This window comes from Cavia porcellus, unplaced genomic scaffold (assembly GCF_034190915.1).
Source record: "Cavia porcellus strain 051 isolate PalLab524CR breed Dunkin Hartley unplaced genomic scaffold, mCavPor4.1 scaffold_18, whole genome shotgun sequence".
Lineage (NCBI taxonomy): Eukaryota > Metazoa > Chordata > Mammalia > Rodentia > Caviidae > Cavia > Cavia porcellus.
Genome location: NW_026947501.1, coordinates 41,174,829 through 41,196,480, shown reverse-complemented (window position 1 = coordinate 41,196,480; position 21,652 = coordinate 41,174,829). Strand labels below are relative to the sequence as shown.

The 21,652-nt window shown below is 40.5% G+C and overlaps 1 long non-coding RNA gene across 1 annotated transcript; it reads left to right on the top strand.

Moving 5' to 3' along the window:
• Window positions 1-11,475: 11,475 nt before the first annotated feature.
• Window positions 11,476-13,514, top strand: LOC134471329 (uncharacterized). The gene is made up of 2 exons (XR_010040720.1): window positions 11,476-11,915; window positions 12,527-13,514. It is a non-coding gene; the product is annotated as an uncharacterized LOC134471329 (long non-coding RNA).
• Window positions 13,515-21,652: the final 8,138 nt, after the last annotated feature.

The window sequence follows — 21,652 nt, the reverse complement described above, 5'->3', positions numbered from 1 at the left end:
GAGTCTCATCTATTGGTGTCATGCACGGACTTTTATTTTGAGTGTCAAATGAATTAATTCTTAAAAGCATCCACAAGTATTTTGAGTAGCAAGTCATTTGATTCTTAAAGAGGAGGCAGGTCATATCTGTCTATTTATGTTTAAAATATTCTACTTGATTGCTGATAAAAAGTGTACTATATTTGAATGCAATTCCTCATTTTTGTTTACTGTATGAGTTAAAAGTTTAGTGTTATACTTATTTGTTATGCTTGTGTAACACAGCAAAGAACTTCAACACATTTTAGGGGTCCATTCCTTGTTTAGTTTGTCTAAGCAACAGTGACCCTCTTGAACTTTCTGTTATCAGCTCTCTGACATCAATATCGGATTGAAAATATGTATGTCTCAGAAATGCCACTTCTTCCATGTTTTCCTACAGAACATCTCAGATATGCATCCTTTTTTGAGATTCAGATCATATTGGAGAAAATTTAGTACCAAGTATCACCTGAGGGCAGATGCAGACAGAAATCTGGTGAATGGATTATTACAAGTAAAGTACTGCAAGCAGATATGAGGGTCAACTGGGCTTCTAGGGCAACTCACTCTGGGAAAGAATCCTTATTTACAATAACCACTTCATTTATTACTACTATCCCTAAGCCATTCAATGAATGTTGTTTATTCTCAGATTCCTTATGTTAAAACAATCCCTGTAGGGGCTGGGGATTTAGTTCAGCAGCATATGCACCTGCCTGGCAGGTGTGAGGTCATGAGTTCAATCCTTGGTACCACACACACACAGACACACACACACACACACACACACACACACACACACACACACACACAAAATCCCTGCTCACAAGAATGGCTTCTGTTTGAATCTGTATATCCCAATTAATGTGACAAACCAGGGCCTTTAGATGTATATAATTTTGTTCTCAATGAAATCAATAAACACATTAATATGTTTGTGGTGATGGAAATGGGCAGAAGAAAGAGCTGAGATGTAGAGGAGAAGCACTGAATCTTTCTAGCAAGAACTTTGTGATCATCGGTGCCACCTGTTTCTGAGAAACCATCTCATTACATGGCATCACCATAAGGGGCAGTTGGTGGCAGCTCAGCCTCACACTTCTGCCTTTTTAGATGGTTATGGCATAGCTGGTATCACTGTGGGAGGGCAATTCCAAGTCTGTAGACAGTAATAAGTTGCAATATCTTCAGGCTCCAAGCTGTTAATTGTAAGAGTGAAATCTGTCCCAGAGCCCTCACCTCTGAATCTCGACGGAACCCCGATTTCAAACTGTCTGCCTCATATATCAGCACTTTAGGAACTTTTCTTGGTTTCTCTTGATATCAATGTGAGCTATAGCCAATATGGTCACTGGCCCTGCAAGTGATTGTGACTGTGTCTCCTAAAGCTGAAGAAGATGAAGCTGTAGTCTGGGTCACCTGAAGCACTTGATATTGAAAGAAACAAAAAAAAATATATCCACACAATTAATTATGTTACAGTTTTTTCCTTGAAAACAAGCACTGACCACACTGGGCTAAGCAAAGTCCCAGTGTGGCAATTAGTTACCTGGTAGACAGAGCAGCAGGAGCCCCAGGATCTGGGCAGAGACCCTCATGCCGATGGTATGTCCTGATTAGCACTGACTACTGTACAGGTTTTGAGCAGCCTTTTAAGTCCTGATCAGGGATGGGGTCTGCTCTGATCACACGCACATCAGCAGGGTAGGACAGGGATAACATAGCCTCAATGTTCAAGATCTGTAACTCTCCTAGATCAGACTAAGGCAGCATGTACAACTTAGAAGCATTAATAAAAATGTACTTATCGACACTGTATATTTTCTTTATTAAATATACAGAGGGTTGAATACAGAATTTACAGTTGCAAAGCATAAATAATAAATCAAGAATTTAAATAATACGTTATCATTGAAAACTTTTGTAGTGGAAAAGTACATAAATCATAAGTGAAAAGATTTCAACAAATTATCATAAAATAGTCAAAATTCAGTGCGTAACAACCAGTGCTAAAATCTAGGCCCTGCTTTTTCTGAAAAGTTACCTGAGTACTAAATTTTAAGAAATAGAATTTAGCATCTTTTAAACTTTGTATTAGGGCCTGGGGATTTAACTCAGTGGTGTAAGCTTCTTCCTGGTAAGCATTACGTCCTGAGTTTAATCCCTGGTAATCCTCCTCACACACACACACACACACACACACACAAATCAACAACAAACTCTGTATAACTAGAATAACATACTGTATGCTTTACTGTAAGTGACATTTTATTTGGCATTAAGTTTATGAATCTCATATAAGTTATTATAGTATAAATCATGTTTGTACTTTTAAAACTGTTTTCTAAATGATTAAATATGTTAATGTATTATAGTATATATCTTTATTCTGACCTTGTTGAATGTTTTCTTCATATCTGGTTTATTTAATGTAGGTAGTGCTGTCATGAGATCATCACATATTTTGTAATACAACTTCCATTCTGTTGTATATATATGGTGGATATGTATTGAATTACAGGGTGTGGATATGTTTATTTTCAGTAGAAAATTATAAACTACTTTTATTATTGATGTACTATTATACATACAAGTCAAAAGCACATGAAATTACCCATAGCTCATTTTCCTTACCAATATTCAGTATTTTTACATTGCTAATAATTCATCCATCTAATGGCTTGGTAACAACAACATTATATTATCTAATTCCCAACATGTTAAGCGGATTAGATAATTGCATTATCTAATGTAATAAATGTCAACTTAGTATCTCTTCATTATGGTAATTGTAATAGGCTGACTTGAAGCTCTTTTCTGTTGAAATTTGTTGGAAATATTGCTGTTCATCACATACTTTAATTTAGAGATAAATTTGGTACATTTGAAAGTTTTAATGTTTATCGACTGAATTTGCCTTGTTCTGAGGCAAAAACAGTATGGTTGAAGGTGTGCATGGATGAAAGCTGCAAATGTTATGGCAGCCAGAAAGGAGAGAGACAGATGTGTGAGAGAGAGAGAGAGAGAGAGAGAGAGAGAGAGAGAGAGAGAGAGATCACAGGGTGATGCAATCTTCCAGGTTATGCCAATAGCGCACCATCAGTTTTAACAGGATGGGTTCACCTGTGGTTCACTCCACAAAATTGATTCAACTGCCTGTCAAATGTCAGTTTTTAAAGACATGAAACTTTCAGGGGAAAACTCTAGATCTGAATCATCATCTTCTTTTTTTATGGATAGAAGATTTATCATGTCCATTTCTTTATGAAAACACATTAAACTAAAGATTCATCAAAATTTTAAAAGTACGAGGATTGATGAAAATCCCAGGTATGCAGTCTCCTTTGAGAATCTAAGCAAACTTTTAGTTTTAAACTCCTGCAAAAAAATGAAAACATAAATTTAAGTACGCTTCACACACAAAGGCAGGGTCAATATTCCCCTTCCCTAAGGAAGAGCAGGCTCTAAAGGAACAGACCCAAAAGAAGAATAAAAACCAGCGGGGTATATACTAAAAACTGGAGTTTCATGTACATATCTGGGACAAATTATGGTGAGTTGTGATCTCTAAAGGGCTCGGACAGTCCTGCCCCTATGACATTGCCAATGTAGCCCTTGTGGCCTCTCTTGAGCACATTTTGCTCACTCATCCTGGATTTCCACTGCAGTTCTATCTGGTTCCTGCCAATTCCATGTGCAGGTTTCTCCACTGAGTGATCAATATTACCTTCACAGTTGCACATGTTGAAGTCTCATAGATACATCCGGGCCTCCCACAATTTCTTGCTTTTTACTTCTACACATCTGAGCCAGTGATGAGTGGGATATTTTTGATTCCTAGAAAGCCCTGGAAATATCTTTCTATACTCTATATAAAGTATCTGGTTTCTTTTTTATTCTAGTATTCCCTACAGTCAAGCTCTCAAACACCCTAATATTGTAGGTGCTGCTTTTCTGATGATACCATGTGTTACATTTTGTGTTTGGGTGCGCCCACCAAGCCTCATGCAAACATGGACATGGCTGAAACTAGCATCTGTGTGTTGGTTCATTGTCTATCACTGAGACTCTAGGTGTGAGTGCTGCACCCATCCAGGGTTGGAGCTGGCATACAGTGTAAGGTCAGGAAGGAGATGTGCTTTCCCCTGTTTTGCTCTTTTGCTCTTGCTCTTTGCAGCTGCCATGAACAGTTGACCCTCCATCACACCACCCTGCTGCATATGAACTGAAACCACCAAAACTTCAAGAAATTTGTCCTTCCTTCCTTCATGTTGGGTGTTAGCTGTTTTGTCTCAACAACTAGAGAAAAGTAACCAATGCATGTTGTATACATTCCACTTTGTCTTCCTGTTTCTCATCATTAACTTGACAAAAATCTTCTAGCATTATTCATGAAAGTGAGCGTCACTATGGAATTTGTCCTAAGAGAAAATATATAGTAATGAATTGCCATATCAGGAAAACAGAGTCAGCACAAATAAGCAACCAAATGCTATAACGAAAGCTTTTTAAAAAAAGATTAATTCAAGCACACATCTCATAGAAGAGAGAAAATGATAAAGATCAGAGCAGAAAATAATGCAACTGAATCTAAGAAAACAATACAAAAATTAATGAACCAAAGACCTGGCTCTTTGTAAAACTGGTTAACCTCTAGCCAACCTTATCCTGATAAAGAAGGAAAAAACTCAATTTTATTAAATAAGGAATGAAAAGAGTGAAATTACAACAAATCCCACAGAAATCCATAAAATCATGAACATCTACCCTGAAAAGCTTTATTCATAAAGGGGAGAAAACACAGAGGATATGGACTGAGTTCTAGAAACTTACGAATTGCCAAATCTGAGTCTAGAAGATATATCAATTTTGAGTCACCCAATATTACCTACTGAAAATGAAAATGTGAATAAAAGCTTATCAACAAAGAAAAACCCAGGTCCTGATGGATCTATGAATGAATTCTATAAGCAATAAAGAAAATATTTAATGACAGTATTCCTTAAACTTTTCAATGAAATTATAAGGCAATAAATTCTTCCTACCTCATTCCTGGAGGCAAGTATTACTCTGAAACTAAAACCAGAGGAAGAGTCAAACGTAAGGAAGAAATACAGGCCAATACCCCAGTGAACACAAAAATTCTCAATAAAATACTGGCAAATAGAATCCAGCAAATCATCAGGAAGATTATACATCATGATCAAGTGGGATTTATCCCAGGAATGTAGGGATGGTTTAACATGCACGAATAAATAAATATAATACAGCACATCAACAGAGCCAAAGATAACAATCACATTATTTTCTCAATACATGCAGCAAATGCTTTTGATAAAATCCAACACTAGTTAATGATAAAAAACCTTCAGAAATTTGGAAGAGATGGTATCTTCCTCATGCTGATAAAAGCCATGTATTACAAACTCACATCCAGCATTATAAGTAGTCAAAAACTAAAGCCTTTCACTCTAAAATCAAGAACAAGACAAGGATGTCCACTATCACCACTCCTATTCAATATAGGTCTAGAAATGTTAGCTAAATCAATGCTGAAAGAGAGAGAAATAAAAGGAATAAAGATAGGAAAGAAAGAATTTAAATTATCACTATTTTCAGATGACATGATACACTGCATAGAAGATCCCCAAAATTTTAAAAGTCTAATAGAGTTGACAAGCAAATATGGAAGTATACCTTGATACAAAGTCAACACTCAAAAATCAACAGCACTCCTGTACACAACCAAACAATTCACTGAAAAAGAAATTATGGAAATGGCACCTTTCACAATAGCATCCAAAACAATGAAATGCTTAGCAATCAACCTAACAAAGCATGTAAAAGACCTACACATTAAAAACTATAGTAATCTAAAAAGGGAGATTGCACAAGATGTCAGAAAATGAAAAGATACTCTTTGCCATGTGCATGTTCACTCATTGTACAATGATGCAGAATGTTCAAATGATCTTTAAAGGTAATGTCTTAGGGCTGTTGAAGAACATCCTGCAGATCCACCTCTTATAGATGGAGTCTGGGCTCCCTGAATATGGTTCCTGCTGCTCTTGTTTCTCAGTATTTGAGAGGATGCCAAGTATTGGACAAACTCACCATGGCTGTTGCAGTCAGGGTTTGCAAGGAGAACAAGACAGTACAGGAAACAGAATTTTGTTATTATTTTATGATAGTAACCGAAAAAGTCAAATATGAAAAAAAATAGTTAAGAAATTCTGTCCACACCTTAAACACCCAAAGAATGCAGCTGACGGACAGTATCCCATGCTAACATCTTACATGAGTTCAGCTTGAAGACCCAGAGCCTAAAGCAATCCCTCCCACAAGTCCAAATGGGCCTAGAGCCCATAACAATGACTCAATCAAGTCTGCTTCTCAGAGATGCACTTGGAAGGCCCAAAGGTCAGCAGTGAAAAGTAGAAGGTCCATGCCAGCTGTAGGAAAGATTTGTACCAGTAGGCTCATGGTTTTGCACTGATGCCAGGAAGCAAAGCTCAAAGTAAGGACAAGAGGTCCCCCAAAAAGTACCTCAGCCATTCTCATTGACAAGGTCCTGAGCTTCTTGGGAGATGAAAAAGCCAAGTTCATATCAGGAAGCCAGTGTGACAAGATTCTCCTGGAGACTGAGCAGCCCAACATCTTTCCCTCTAGAGCCAGGCAGCAATGCTCAAAGTAACTGTCAGAGTCCCCCAAATTCAATTGCAGTCACTCTCAGCAACAGTGAAGTCCTGAACATCTCTGACAATTAGAACAGCCAAGTTCATACCAGGAAATAAATTTGACAAGCTCCTCCAGGAAAACCAATGATAGTAGGACAACTGACTAAATCCGAAAGAACTGAAAAAATAATGCTTCTTCATCTTCAGTTCTCCTCCTTATGTTGGGAACAATCCCCAGGTAGGTTCTGCCCACATTCAGCAGAATGCTGATTCAATTCAGCAGGTATTACAAGGCACCCACCACTTGTCAGTTCTCTACAGTGGCAATTATTACTTTCTGTACAGCTAAGATCTTGGTCTCTTGAAAAAAAAAAGGAAAGAGACTCATCCCATTAAGAAGATCTTGTTTTCATTTTTTGAATTACAATCAATTATTTTTTTTTAAAATTTGGCACGTATTCCATACATGAAGCTCACTTTCATTGTAGGAATAAATTCATGTACTTGACATATCTCTATTCTTTTCATTTCCATTTCCTTAGCCAAAAGACTTTCTCTCTGCATTTCTGGAGTCCCTTTCGCTTTTTTTTTTTTCTTTATTATTGTTATTCTTTTTAGGTCATGTTTGCTACATGTCATGATTATTTTCAGTGTGGGTGTTTGATCCATATGCAAGACTCATATCAAATCTTTTTATGTCCCTTTCCCTCACCTTCTGTCCTCTCCCTGGATCACTTGGACTCATTCCCATCTGCAAAACTCTATAACCCTAATTTCTTTCATCAATCTTTTATTTTGATCTTTATTCAATATTTTGATATTCAAATGCGAGAAATCACATGGTATTTAAACTTGCGTGTCTGTTTGTCTCATTCAACGGTATGTTTTTTATGCTCAGCTTCTCAGTTTGAATCTCTCTCTTACCACACATGGCAATGTGTCACCAAACACTTGGTTTCCTGGGTCCATCAATTACATCCAAGCTCAAAAATGCTTAATCTAGAGGCTTTGATAAGGTTTTCCTAAGATCTTCTCTGTCACCATTGTCTTGAGAATGAAAGAACGAAGATAAAGATGACTATCCCCATTCAGGGACAAGATGTCTCAGACAACACTCATGGGCTGATTATTCTTGGAGGTGTGCAGAATCTGAGATCTGGTGAGTCAGAGAAGATAGAGATAGATTCTAAGTCAAATTGGCTCCATCTCTGCCTCCCAATTTAACGATTTCCCCTTACTGTGGATGGCACATTTAGTGAGGGATGAATGAAAAGACTAAAATATCAATGTATGAAATGACTCATTAATTTGTATCTTTCAATTCAGGGGCATTTAGAGCTATGTTCAAAATTTTTTGTATGAAAATTGATTTTTTTAGCATATTTTGGTACAGGACTTGAGAGACATGCCTTAAAGTATAAATGTTGAAACCATTTTGGTTAATTTCTATTAAAACAGCTTACTGACTTATGTAGATCATTTGATAACTTTTTAAAATGTAGACCCTTGCCTATAGATGAAGAATACCGATTTCAATTTTACATTTTTAACAAGCTATTTTATTTGGTATTGTACATGCTACTTCTGGCTTCTGAAAAACATTTCAGCAGGAGACATTTCATGATGAAGGTAAAGAAAGGAATACACACACACACACACACACACACACACACACATACACACACATATTTACCCAAGCCTGTTCTTAAATAATTGCTATATGTTAATTCAGTACCTCATTTCACCTTTATTATATGTCTTAGCTTTTTGTGCTGATTGAAGATTAGCTGATAGTAAAGAAGAAACACACACTATGGGTCCAAATCCTTACTGAGCAAAGTTTTGAGAATCAAGCAATATTGGCCATTTTTCAGAATTGTTGTGTTTTTTTTTTTTATGTGTGTTTTCCTAAGAACTGATGAAATTTGCAAACACTTTTGAGATCTGGAGGGCAGAGTGGAGAATTCAATACCAACTCTTACTTGGGTGTTCTACAGGGAGAGAAGTGGTGAATGGAGAAACACAAGTGAGATACTGAAGATGGACGAGATCATCACCGTCCACAACCATTAGCTTCATGACAGGTCTGACCTCTTGGAACTGGCACCTTAGGGCAGAGTGCTCTGAGAGGGCAGGAGACAACTTCAGTTTCTTGCATCAATCTCTCTGCTGCCAGAAGGATCCTTAAGCCATGGCACTAGTTTAGACTCAGATTTCCTATATTAGAACAAACTCTTCTTGGAATATCTATACTGACTTCCACTTACTATGTAAATTCTAACTGTTGTAATAACCCAGGGATCCATAATATAAAAAAATCTCTTCTTAATTAAATGAGGATGGGCATTCTCTTGTGTGATAGTGGGGTGAGGAGAGGATGAAAGCTAGGGTACAGTGGAGCCTCACTGTATCCTTTTACTAAAACACTTCAGAAGACCCCAAATTCTGGTTATACAGGAGAAATGGTTTCAGCAATTGATGGCAGCTGGGTCAGCCCAATCTCACACTTCTTCTTCCCGAGAAGGTTTATGTCATGACTTGTATCACTGTGGGAGGCTCCTCAAAATGCGGTAGGCAGTAGTAAGCTGCAACATCTTCAGGCTCCAGGCTGCTGATGGTGAAAGTGAAATCTGTTCTGAATCCACTGTTGCTGAACCTTGTTGTGACCTCAGATGCAAAACTGTCTGTGTCGTAGATCAGCAGTTCAGGAGCTTTCCCAGGTTTGTATTGAAACAAATTTAAGGTGTCTAAAATATTCACACTGGTGCTGCAAGTGATGGTAACTCTGTCTCCTACAGTTGCAGAAAGGGAAGTTGGAGAATGGGTCACCTGGATGTCCCATCTGGTACCTGGCATTGGAAACACAAAAGTAAATTATCTATATAATTAATCATCTTATAAGAGGACTTCCCTGAAGAGCAGCACCGACCACACTGGGTTGAGCAAATTTCCAGGTGTGCCCTTCCTTACCTGGAAGCAAGAGTACCAAGAGCCCAACAGCTGAGTGAGAACCCTCATGTCCATGCTGTGTCCTGACTGAGGCTGACTTCTGTGAACCTGTGAGTAGCCTTTAAGAAGATGTCAGGGTAGTGGGCTGTGCTTTGGGCACATGCAAATATGCAGGGGCTGGGCAGGGTTGAGGGCAGCTGAAGTGCCCAGGGCTCCCAGTTGTTCTAGGTCAAACCAAGTCAACACAGAATTACCGGCAGAGAATGAGTTTTCTCTGAGTTCATTCAGTTACAAAAGACATTTGGGGAACAACTTTCAAAATTTGAATTTGACCTGTTTCTCAATGTATAGTCTATTTAGCATGTACTCTAATATTTTGCCACATGCATAATTATTTGCAGAGATATCTTATGTATATTGTTAATATTGTATCTTATGAATATTGATAATAGATCTTCCACTTCCTCTTAGATATTTCATGTGTGTGTGTGTGTGTGTGTGTGCTGTGTGTGTAGTGGGAATGAAGTATTCTTTAGTATAGTTACCATTGTGCATGAAAGTTTTCCATGTTTTATGATAAATAGTACAGTTATCATGAATATGCTAAGAATATTAAAAATCACTTGGTAATCACTCTAAGCTATTGGTGTCCATAGAGATGCTCAAGTTACTGCAGGTGCACAATGATAATACCATTTTTTCTCAGGGAGCGTGGCAGTCATAAATCCACAATTGTGTTAAACTACAGTGCACTTTCATACCCAGTGACCCTCTGCATTATTTTTGGCTTGGAGACAGTCAGAGTGTACACTTGCTCTGTGATTTGCTAGTATTTTTTGTGACTCAGTAGCACAGAGTGATTACTGTGGTATCAGGCCTGATAACTGAAACAAAAATATGTTTCTTCCTTCAACTTTGTCAACCTAGATCAGGATAACAAGAAATTTCAGGAACAATTCTTGCTGTGAGGTCTCCTAAAATCAACTGTCTCCAGTGTAAAAGTCCAAGAACCTGTCAGCTGGTGAGTGCCCAGAGCCCTTCATTCTCTGTTCGTGGAAGTTCCAGTGTTGCCTCTCTGCAGATACCTTTAGGAACAGCAGGAGATCAGGGGAGCCTTGGGAAAAGGCCAGCTCAGCAAATCATCTTTGCTCAATGAAGGTAACTGCTGTTCTGTGCATTGCAGACAGTTTTAATATACAGAGAGAAATAGCACATATACTAATAGAATGAACTCAAAAGATTGAAACTGTTAGATGTAACTCCTTTACCTGTACCCTAAAAACTGCAGTCATCTCCAGAAGCAGAAGATTAGTAGCAGCTGTGACTTCAATATCTGGCATTATACATTGGAGCCTCCAAGTGCCTGGTTAGTGAAATACTGTATGTGGCTGACCATGAATTAAAGACTTGAATAAACGTCTGTAGATTCTCCTGGGGCCTGAACTTGATGATTTCTTGTTCACTCCTGACCTGCCAGATTCCATCTGAGAGCTTCACATCAAGGAGGCTGATAACCCATGTGTTTTCTGTGTGCCACTCAGAGTCACAGGTGGTATCCTCAGCCTCTCCCTCACTGAAACTGATCATTTTCCCCAGCCTTCCCTTTCTTTCACTGTGCTCTCTCTAAACAGTGAAGGCAGCTATTTCTGCACAGAGAACATACAACAGTCCCTGCAATGGTTGTTCCCAGGTCAGCCTCAAAGCCTCAGGGTAGGAAGAAATCATCCAAACTGCATATCCTTGACTCCAGCTGGAATAACCCAGATGTATGTTTCATGTCCTTTGAGAACTGGCTTTTTACTGTCCATCTTGTCTTCAAGCCTCACTTTCTGTTGGGAGCCGTGGCACTGTCAAGTCATCAGACGCGGTGATTGCGAGGCCTGTGGGAAAGTACAAAAGCCTGGGCTAGATTACCCCTCTCATCGAGCCCGCCTGTGTGGCACCTGTTTCTTATCACCCCACTAAGTTCCCGCCTCACAGGGTAGTCTGCCTAGCTATTAATCCTATATATAGCCAGTGCCTCCACCCCCGAGAGAGAGAGAGACTGAAGCACAAAAGGAGCCGCGGAGAGCGGACCGGTAGAGGCTTCGGGGCAGACTGTATAAGGAGAGAATAAAGAAAAGCCTGACCACCGCCAGACCTTGTCGTGTGTCTTTCCTGCCGGCCGGGAGCGGACATCGACATTTGGAGGCCCGCACGGGGATTGATCAACCCCGAGACGCGGCGGTGGACTGCATTCTCCTACACAGTGCTGCAGCTGCAGGACAGGTGAGTAGAGGATAAGCCTGGGCCCTGGGTGGCGCGCACCTACAGGGTTTGTAGACTCCTCTCAACCTCACGCGTAAGTGGCGGGTTTCTTGGGCCTCACGCGGTGAGTATGAAACATAACACCAGAATTTAAGGTAATAAAAGAGTGTAAAACATAAACATAGAAGTAAAAATAACAGAAGATATATTAAAAATGGGAAACATGCCAAGTAAAGATACACAGCCTTGGTGTTGGTCCTTCGGAGACTCCTAAAGTCCAAGGACCTCAAGGTGGGGCGTAAGACTTTAGAAAATTTCCTTGCAGAGATTGACAGCTTTGCTCCCTGGTTTCTGCCTACAGGGCATGTAAACCTGCCCTCCTGGGAAAAGTTGGGCAGAGACCTTTCCCTAGCAGAGCGGGAGGGTAGAGCTTCAGTCTCTGCTCGTCCATTGTGGGAAATGATACACACGTGCCTAAAGAGTGAGGGTAGTTACGGGGGGAGCTCTCAAGAACTTGTAGAAGTATGCGAGGTGTTTGAACAGGCACAGTGAGGAAGCTCCCGAGAAGGGTCCGTCAAGGAGGGCAGAGATACAAAAGAGGAAGCCAAGGCGCGGTTTGTGTCTTTCCGCAGGAATCGGGACGGGAGCCAGTGTGGGTCCCAGAGAGGTTGACGCGACGGGTCCCTCGACTGAAGATCGGGCCTGTTCCACCAGAGGCCAACCGCAGACCCAACAACAAGATGAGCCCTAAAAGAACTGCAGGACAATCCCTTTTTGGGGGCCTGGAACGGCTTGCTCCCCTATGTGCTACCCTTGTATACGCATGGCTCGCTCGCATGGCCTACGACCGCGTTTAAAAGTGACAGGCTTCCCACATTCTCCTCCCTAGACAACAACATGTAGCAGGGTGGGTGAGTCAATGACGGGTAAGAGCGTGCCTCCCCAGCACCACGACTCAACCTAAGCCAGGCCCTACCCCGTTCCGCTCGAAAGCCGCTGGATTGTTAGATAAATTTCTCTCCGAGGGGATTCGTGGAGAGAAATGAGTGCATGCCTATGTGCAACCAGGTTCCGTCCGGTTCATTCCTGGCCCTAGAAAAAAGGACGAGGGCCTCAGGGCCTTGGTGGACCCTGGGACGGCCGACCAGGGTCTACGCTAAGGGCCTACGGTGGGCCTCAGTTCGGGGCATAGGCCTCTGCACTCTATCCAGGACGGGCTGCGATGCGCGTAGCCATCATTTAAAATAAAATAGGGGGAGATGTTGGGAGCCGTGGCACTGTCAAGTCATCAGACGCGGTGATTGCGAGGCCTGTGGGAAAGTACAAAAGCCTGGGCTAGATTACCCCTCTCATCGAGCCCGCCTGTGTGGCACCTGTTTCTTATCACCCCACTAAGTTCCCGCCTCACAGGGTAGTCTGCCTAGCTATTAATCCTATATATAGCCAGTGCCTCCACCCCCGAGAGAGAGAGAGACTGAAGCACAAAAGGAGCCGCGGGGAGCGGACCGGTAGAGGCTTCGGGGCAGACTGAAGCACGGAAGGAGCCGCGGAGAGCGGACCGGTAGAGGCTTCGGGGCAGACTGTATAAGGAGAGAATAAAGAAAAGCCTGACCACCGCCAGACCTTGTCGTGTGTCTTTCCTGCCGGCCGGGAGCGGACATCGACAACTTTCCTCCTTTTTCCACTATTTACTCCTTGCAGTTAGTGCAGTGTCTACCTAGGGAACCTTCAGGCTGAATGAATCTGGCTATCAACACTTCCAGCATCCTATTCTCATGACCCTGACTATTGAAGGTTTATTGTTGCTGATGTTGCTTTTGGAAATGGTGGTTTTCTTTGTGATTTGTTTTAAATCTAGAACTTCCTCCAAAAATTCATATATACACTGGTTGGAATTTGGAAACTGATGTGATCTCCCGGTAGCTTTAATAATCAGTGCATTCATCCATTGCTAAGTTCAGTAGCCAGGAGTTGGAGGCTGGTGGCAAGTGGGTCACTGGGTCCATGACCTCAAAGGGAAATTCTTATGCCAGAGTTTTTCCTTCTCTTTGCTTCCTAGCTGCCATGTGATGAGTGACTTTTCTTTACTATGTCCTTTTGCAATATTGCTTCTGCCTCTCAGCCAGCCAACTAAAACTGTGAGCCATAATACTGTCACACTTTAAGTCATAGTTGTCATAATCTTGTGCCAGCAGCAGAATTTGACTAATGGTCTGGGTAAAAGGAGACGTGTAGGTGATTAAACATACCTTACTTGTAAAAGTTTTCTTTAGAATTTTATTGTAAATCCTTGGATCCTATAAGCAGTACGTTATCCAGTACAGGAAACTTGGAAGATATACTTGAGTTAAGGATTTCAAGCTTGGAAAAGGATCCTGAATAATTTGGAGGAGACCAATATAAATGCAATATACCCCCTAGAGGGAGCAAGAGGCACACAGAGATGCAATTTGATAATGAAAGTGAATGTTGGACTGAGGAGGGGAAAGGATCATGAAGCACAAAATGCAGATCTGGAAAAGCAGGGAATCAGAAGATATCCCTGTGAACCTCTTAAATCAACATAGTCATCATGACATCTTCACTTTAGCTTAGCGAGAAGTCTGTTCTCCTGAAACTCTGTTAAACAATTGGTGCCCTGGAAAGTGAATGTAATAATGATTAATTATCAGAGTACAATGGGAAGTCTATGTATTGTCTCTCTGACTTGGAAGCTATGTTCTAATTTCTCTAAAATTTCTTTCTTGTAATTTTCCCAAGAAACTGTTCACATACTTTCATTCTTATGAAGTTTAGAAGTCAAAAGTGATTCAAAATCAATTTGGAGTCAGATGTATGGAGAGAGGAAGCTAATAGAGAATGATCAGTAAAGTACTGTGGGCTGCTTCAAGCATTAGCACTTAAATCAGAGCTTCCAGGTCAGGTCTGAGCTCCATGGCATTTAGAATCAGCATCCTACAGCCTAAGTGCTCTGAGGAAGCACCAGAATAACTATTTCTGGTATCAACTTCTCTGGCTTTCCCGAGCCTTTCAATTGGTGTAGTTTACCTTAAAATTCCCTGTATTAAAACTACCCCTTCTTATTCTACTTACACTAGCCTCTGTGTGACTGCATAAATCACACGTGACAGGGAAATCCAGGGGTCTCAGATGTAATAAGTTCTGCTGTTACTGAAGTAAGTAGAGGCATTGTCATGACTGTGCTACTAGAGTGAACAAAGAAGTTAGGATAGAGAAGAGCCTCCTTGACTCTTACCAAGACTCCTTTGTCCTCAGAAAACCTTGACTGTACCTTAAAATATTCTCACAGGTGGAAGCACCCGGAGAAGGACCTGAGTAGCCAGACTTCACACTTCAGCTTTCCCAGTTGGATCACATCAAGGCGTGTGTCACTGGGTAAATGGAGAGATACTGCTACCGTGTTGACAGTAATAAGCTGCAACATCTTCAGGCTCCAGGCTGCTGTGGGGAGAATGAAATCTGTCCCAGACTCACTGCCAGTGAACCTTGAAGCGATCATGGATTCCAAAATTTCGGCACCAAAGATTAGCAGTTTGAGAGTTTCCTCTGGTTTCTATTGATATCAATGTATGCTATAGTTATTGTCCTCACTGGTGATTCAAGTGATGGTGACTATGTCTCCTGTTACTTCAAAAAATAAAGTCAGAGACTGGGTCACCTGGATGTCACATCTGGCACCTGGCATTGGATTCCCAAAAGCAAATATCCACACAATAAATCACATGGCAAGTGTACTTCCCTATAGAGCAACATTGATCGCAATGCTGCTGAGCAAGTTCCCAGGGCCACCATCTTTTTCTGGCAGCCAGAGCAGCAGGAGCCCCAGGAACTGAGTGGGGACTCTCATGTCCATGTTGTGTGCTGATAAGGCCTGAATCTTGTACAGGATGTGAGCAGCCTTCTAAAATGTCTTCTGGGCATTGGGTTGTGCACTGGGGACACACAAATCAGCAGGAATTGAATAGGGCTGGGCAAAGCTGCAAAACCAAGTTCTCTGAGTTCCTTGGTCAGATGAGGGAAGCACACACTTGCCCATGCAAACTAAGTCCTCCCTCCCAAGTCCAGTCAATTATAAATGACATTTTGGTATCTGCATCCAAAACTTCAATGTATCTAGGTCTCTGAGATCAGCCATGTGCAATTTAAGAAAAAGTACTACCACGGATCACCTGGATGTTTCCCTGAGCTGTGCTCCCTGCTTCTGAAAGTTCAGATGCTGTTACTTTCAAACCTGGCTTTCTGTATAGCAGGCAAGCTGGGTGGATATGGAAGACTCCAGTTTCAAATCCGTCTTCCTTAAGGCTGCTTGCTGCCCTCTACCTTAGTTGGATATGTGAGTGTTTTGGAAGCTGCTCACATAGAACTTTAGTGCCATTAGCAATTAATCCTCTCTCATTTCTGTAGTTAAAATTCCAATTACTCATGCAACTAGAATAGGAGAGGGCAATTTTGAGTCAGGTTACTGGGAAGGGAGAGAAGAATCACTGAAGAAGAGGTTCATGCAATATGCATCCTTGCCCATTAGTATGGAAAGGCTCAGTTGCACACGTGAAGGCTTGAAAGAAGCTTGGAGATAGGCTTTGGTTTAAAAATATCAGCAGGAGAGACTGAGTTTAAGTTCAGGATCTGGACTGTGAGAGGCAGAGATCACACAAAGCTACGAATTTCACCTTATCGTCCTGTTTTGCTCTGCCTTATATTTTACTGGCCTTGTACTCATCTCAGAAATAAAATGGTCTCATGGAAGAAATATATTTGAGGAATGAAGACCTGAGTTTAAATCTAGACCCCAGCACTCTTAACCACTTGTTATTGAAGTAACTGTGGTAAACTCTGATCCTAGGTTCTCGGTGAAGTGCAGTAACAAATGTACCAAAGGTTGTTCGGAGACTATGATCTGATGTAAAATATATTGGTTAGAGAAAAGTCAATTAACTTCTTATTCACCACTAAATAGTTGAAGTGAGGTAACTTTGTAAGATGTTATTTATCACATACCATTTTATACATAAATGAAGACTGTTGCATGTGCTTGACTTCCTGGCAAGTGAGGATGGCTTTGTCTCCTTGAGAAGCAGAGCTGGAGAATGAAGTCTAGGTCATCAGGATGCTATATGTGGCTCTTGGTATGGGAAATATAAGAGCAAATATACACCATTTATTATAATGAAAGAGGACTTTCCTAAAGGGCTAAGCAACATTTAACTCCCTGGGCTGAGTAAAATGCAAGTGTTTTCCCTTTTTCCTTGGGGGCCAGAGCACAGGAGACCTTGTAGCTGAGCAAGGACCCACATGGCCATGCTTGTGTCCGGATGGGTACTGACTGCTACACAAGGTATGAGCAGTCTATGGAGTCTCCTCAGTGGTTCGCCGGCACATGCCAATTCCCACTGGCTGAGCAGGAGTGTGCATGAGGGAAGTCTGGATTATCTCACTCACCCAAGGATTCATTTCCCTTGGAATCTGGCAGTCAGCAAGGCCATATAGGTTTGACAGCAGGAAGTATGTTATATTCTGGGGATCAAATGAGTACATCAATTCAGCACTCCTAAAGTACATTTGATTTTAATCTCTTAATGGGTCAGTGTAGGAGATATTTCCCCATATGATCTTAGGAATGTGGTCTTCATACCTGAGCTAGAGAGTGAGTACATCTTTGCTTGATAATTTTTGGATGATTCAGGTTATTGCTTCTACTGTGTATCCTCTCTCTACCAAGTGTTCATTGTTATACTTGTATGTGGCTTTCTCTATTCTGAAATGTTCACGATCACCAAATGTCTACCAGCTTCAAGGACAACACAGTTTTTAATGACTTGATTTAGGCCAGTGCAGCTCAAGCAGGATGATGAGAATAGGAAGTAGGAAAGTGGATGTGAAACCCATCACGAAGAGCTAGAGCAAACTGAGTTGCAGTCTTCTCCTGGGAGAGCTGGAGCAGTGAGCTCAGCTCATAGATCCAAGAGGGAGAGGATGAGGAAGGCTTTCAAGCTGGTGAGGATTACATCCATAGGGCTCGAACACAGGCATTAGGAAGGGCACAGAAATGACTGTCATCCTGGCTCTGAGTGTCTGGATGTTTCTGGGAGGGCACTGTGGTTGAGGAGGAGGACTAGAGACTGGTATAGAACAGTAAAGCTGATCAAACATATAAATTCAATAATGATAATCAGAACCAAGATATTTATTCTGATTGAAAGAAGTGAGTGATTTTAGAGAAGAATATTTAAAAAAAAACTCTTATTGAATGGAATTGAAGACAGTGTAAAATTGTTTCTTTCATAGAAACAAAGGTGATATGTATTTTTCTGGTAAAAGAGTTAACAAAGACAGTGAGAAAAAATGCAAAAATCTGCTAATTTTACTCACTGAGAGATAAACTGCTAATTTTACCTAATCTTGAAGAAATTATCCTCACTGTCCCACGAGCCAGTCAAAATGTTTGAACACTATTTTTCAATAAAAAACCTTTTCCTTAAAGAGATATCTATTTCTAAAACTAGAATAAGAGAAATAGAAGATGAACATAAAGGAAGCAATTAAAGAATGATTCAAAGAATGAGTAGAACATAGCCAAAAAAAGTAGATATCAATTTAAAAGGGACGCTAATTGTCCACATCTGGGGTGTGTGAAAATTAAAACAATTAGTGATTATATGTGGTGACCCACTGAAGAAAATGTGTCTCCATGAACTCAAACATATTTTAACCAGGAATGGACTCTTCATAAAATATCTCACTACTCCTTCATAAGCCCTGACCAATGATAGAAAAGAAAATAAATTGTGCAGCACTGGGTTGTCGCAGGCACAATCTCCATCAGGGGTTCAAAGTGAACATCACCAAATGGAGAAAGCAAATCCAGTAATTGTCCATGCATTTACAGCTGAAGATATTTCACCTCTTACCGCCAGGAGGCGCTCTCTTAGATCTGCTAGTGTCAAGGATTGGGAGGACTGAGATGTTATTTGAGAAAGAGATTCCCCTGAGTCACAGTGAAAAAGTTTCCATATCTAAGTGTGTGGTGATTTTTGGCGTAGATTTTTGTTAAATAAATATCTTAGAGACGGTGAGAAACACATTGTGCCCTCTCTCCTCAATTCAATAATGTGTATATTCCCATTTATTGACACCATATGTAGGTGTGTGGATTAACATTTCAAAATTGTGTGTTCACATACACGTAGAGCGTTTTCTCTGAGAGTATTTTATGTACTGAGCTTGGCAACTGACTTAAAGAGCACAATTGATGTAAAAGGATTTGAGTTTCATAAGTTTTCCTAAAGAAAAGTGATTACAATGATTTCTGGACCTTTTATCAGCATGTTACAAAATTCCTTGCCAAGATGTACCTTCGCACCTGAATGCCAATCCATGCTTTGCTTTCACAATCTGAACATAAACACACAAATAAATTACATAATGTGGGATTATTAAGTGCGGTTACACAAAAAGTATAAAACAAGCCTAGTATGCATTGTGAGCCAGTTGCTTGGGCTCAGAAAAGAAACCGAGAAAGAAGGGGGTCTCATTCACGTATGTTACACTTTCACAACAGGCAAAAAAAAATTAGAAGCAGGCATCCTAGGTTTTATATGGTGGGGAGTGTAACTCTGTGCTGAAGTGTTTAATCTCATCTTTTCTCTGTGAGGATTGAAATAGCAATCATTTTGATTGACCCAGCTTTCCCTACTTCATATCTCAGGACAGTGCACTCTCAGTACATCCTGCAATTATCATGAGCAGTGACCTGGGAGAAAAAGGAAAGAGCAAAGGCAGTCCAAGCTACCCAGAGACCTGTCCTGTACACAGCACCTCCCATAGTAAACTTTCCAGAAGACTCCATGGCCACAGTGCAAACACTGCTTTGGGTCAATTCAGAATACTAAATGAGACACAGTTAAACCCCCTCTATCTGATATTATCTCTACATAGACAAACATGGGGAAATTATTTTCAGGAAAAACATGCACAGTAATGAGCTGTACACAATAAGACATGTCTAACAAAAAGACTCTGATTTTTTTGTTTTTTAATTTTATTTAAAGAGAAAAACAAAACTGAAAAAAGGGTGTTTAAAAGTAAACGGTAAGAAATCACTAGCTGATAAATTATATATTGTCATTTTAGAAATAGTTATTCCATTTAGAAAATTAAAGCATGCAATTTAGAAATTAAAACAGTGGCACTGCAAACATTTCTGTTCAATAATCCAACAAAAACTTATTAACATGGTCTTCTTCCTTTTTTTTTTAAATTTTTATTTTGAAGGTAGTAAAATGCAACAGAACAAGACAGAATAAAGCCAACTGAGAGTGTAGTGAAATTGGTACAGGACTTCACAACAGGTTACCGGGATAGCAGTAATAGGTACCACAGTATATCTCTTATCTTCAGAATAGTTGTTCTTTCAATCATGTATATCAAAATAAAATGACATACAGAACAATATAGAACTTATCAAAACAGAATAGTGAACAGAGCAGTACCATTAATCAGAATAAAGCAAAACAGTAATAAAAATATTTGCCTTCAAAGAGATAGGAGAAGGAAATGCTCCTTATTTGTTATGGTCAACCTCCCAAGAGATACTCAGATTTCTGGTTCCCATTTGCTAATGGGGGGCAAGAAAAGGCAGGTAGGGGAAGTGGGATGTTTGACTCTTAGCCTGTGTACCAGTAGACTCGCTATTGCATAGCAGGGAGGCAGGCTGCTTGGTTTCCCAGCACCCTAAATTCCAACATGGCATGGATCTCAGGAGATGCTGGTGGTTCTCTCCCTGGAGGGGCCACAGCCTGCCATACCACAGCTGATTACCAGGGAAGAGAGCTGCTTGCTTGGTTTCCCAATACCCTAGTTTCCAACATGGCATGGATCTCAGGAAATGCTGGAAGTTCTTCCCCTGGAGGGACCACAGCTTGCTATACCACAGCTGATTACAAGGGAGGGGAGATGCTTGCTTGGATTTCCATCATCCTAAGTTCCAACATGGTGTGAATCTCAGGAGATGCTTGTAGTTCTCTCCCTGGAGGGGTCACAGCCTACCACCCCCCACAGCCACTTACCAGGGAGTAGAGGTGCTTGCTTGGTTCCCAGAAGCCTAAATTTCAACCTGGTATGTATCTCAGGAGAAGTGGTTGCTCTCCCGCTGGAGGGGCCGCAGCTTGCCACCAGTAACATAGTTTTATATTTTGAACACTGAAACACACATGCAGTTATACAATTTAGAGCACTTTCTTTTCCTCTCTTTTTTACAGTAGCATTTACACGTATTGGGTTTTATTACTTCTACAATTCTTTTTACCTTTTACACTAGAGAAACAATCTGATATTTATAAATATGATTCTTATTTATTTCACTTATGAGGACAGGCTTAAGTTGGCTCCATTTACCTATGAAGTCCTCAAGAGAATCATTTTATAGCTGAATAATATTCCATTCTATAAAAATTCCATCCTCTTTTTCATCAACTTTTCCCTTTATGGGCATTTTGGTTATTTCCAAGATTTAGCTATCACAAATTGTGCTGCTATGAACATGGGCACACATATATCTTTGTGATATGACATTTTCAGCCTTTCTGAGAAAATATGCAGGAGGGGAATAGCTGGATTGAATGGAACTTCCAACCCTAGTCTTCTGAGAAATCTCCATACTAATTTCCATGGCAGTTGCACTAGTCTACACTTCCTGTAACAGTGTAGCAGTGTTCCTTTTTTCCAAACAGCCTTGCTAA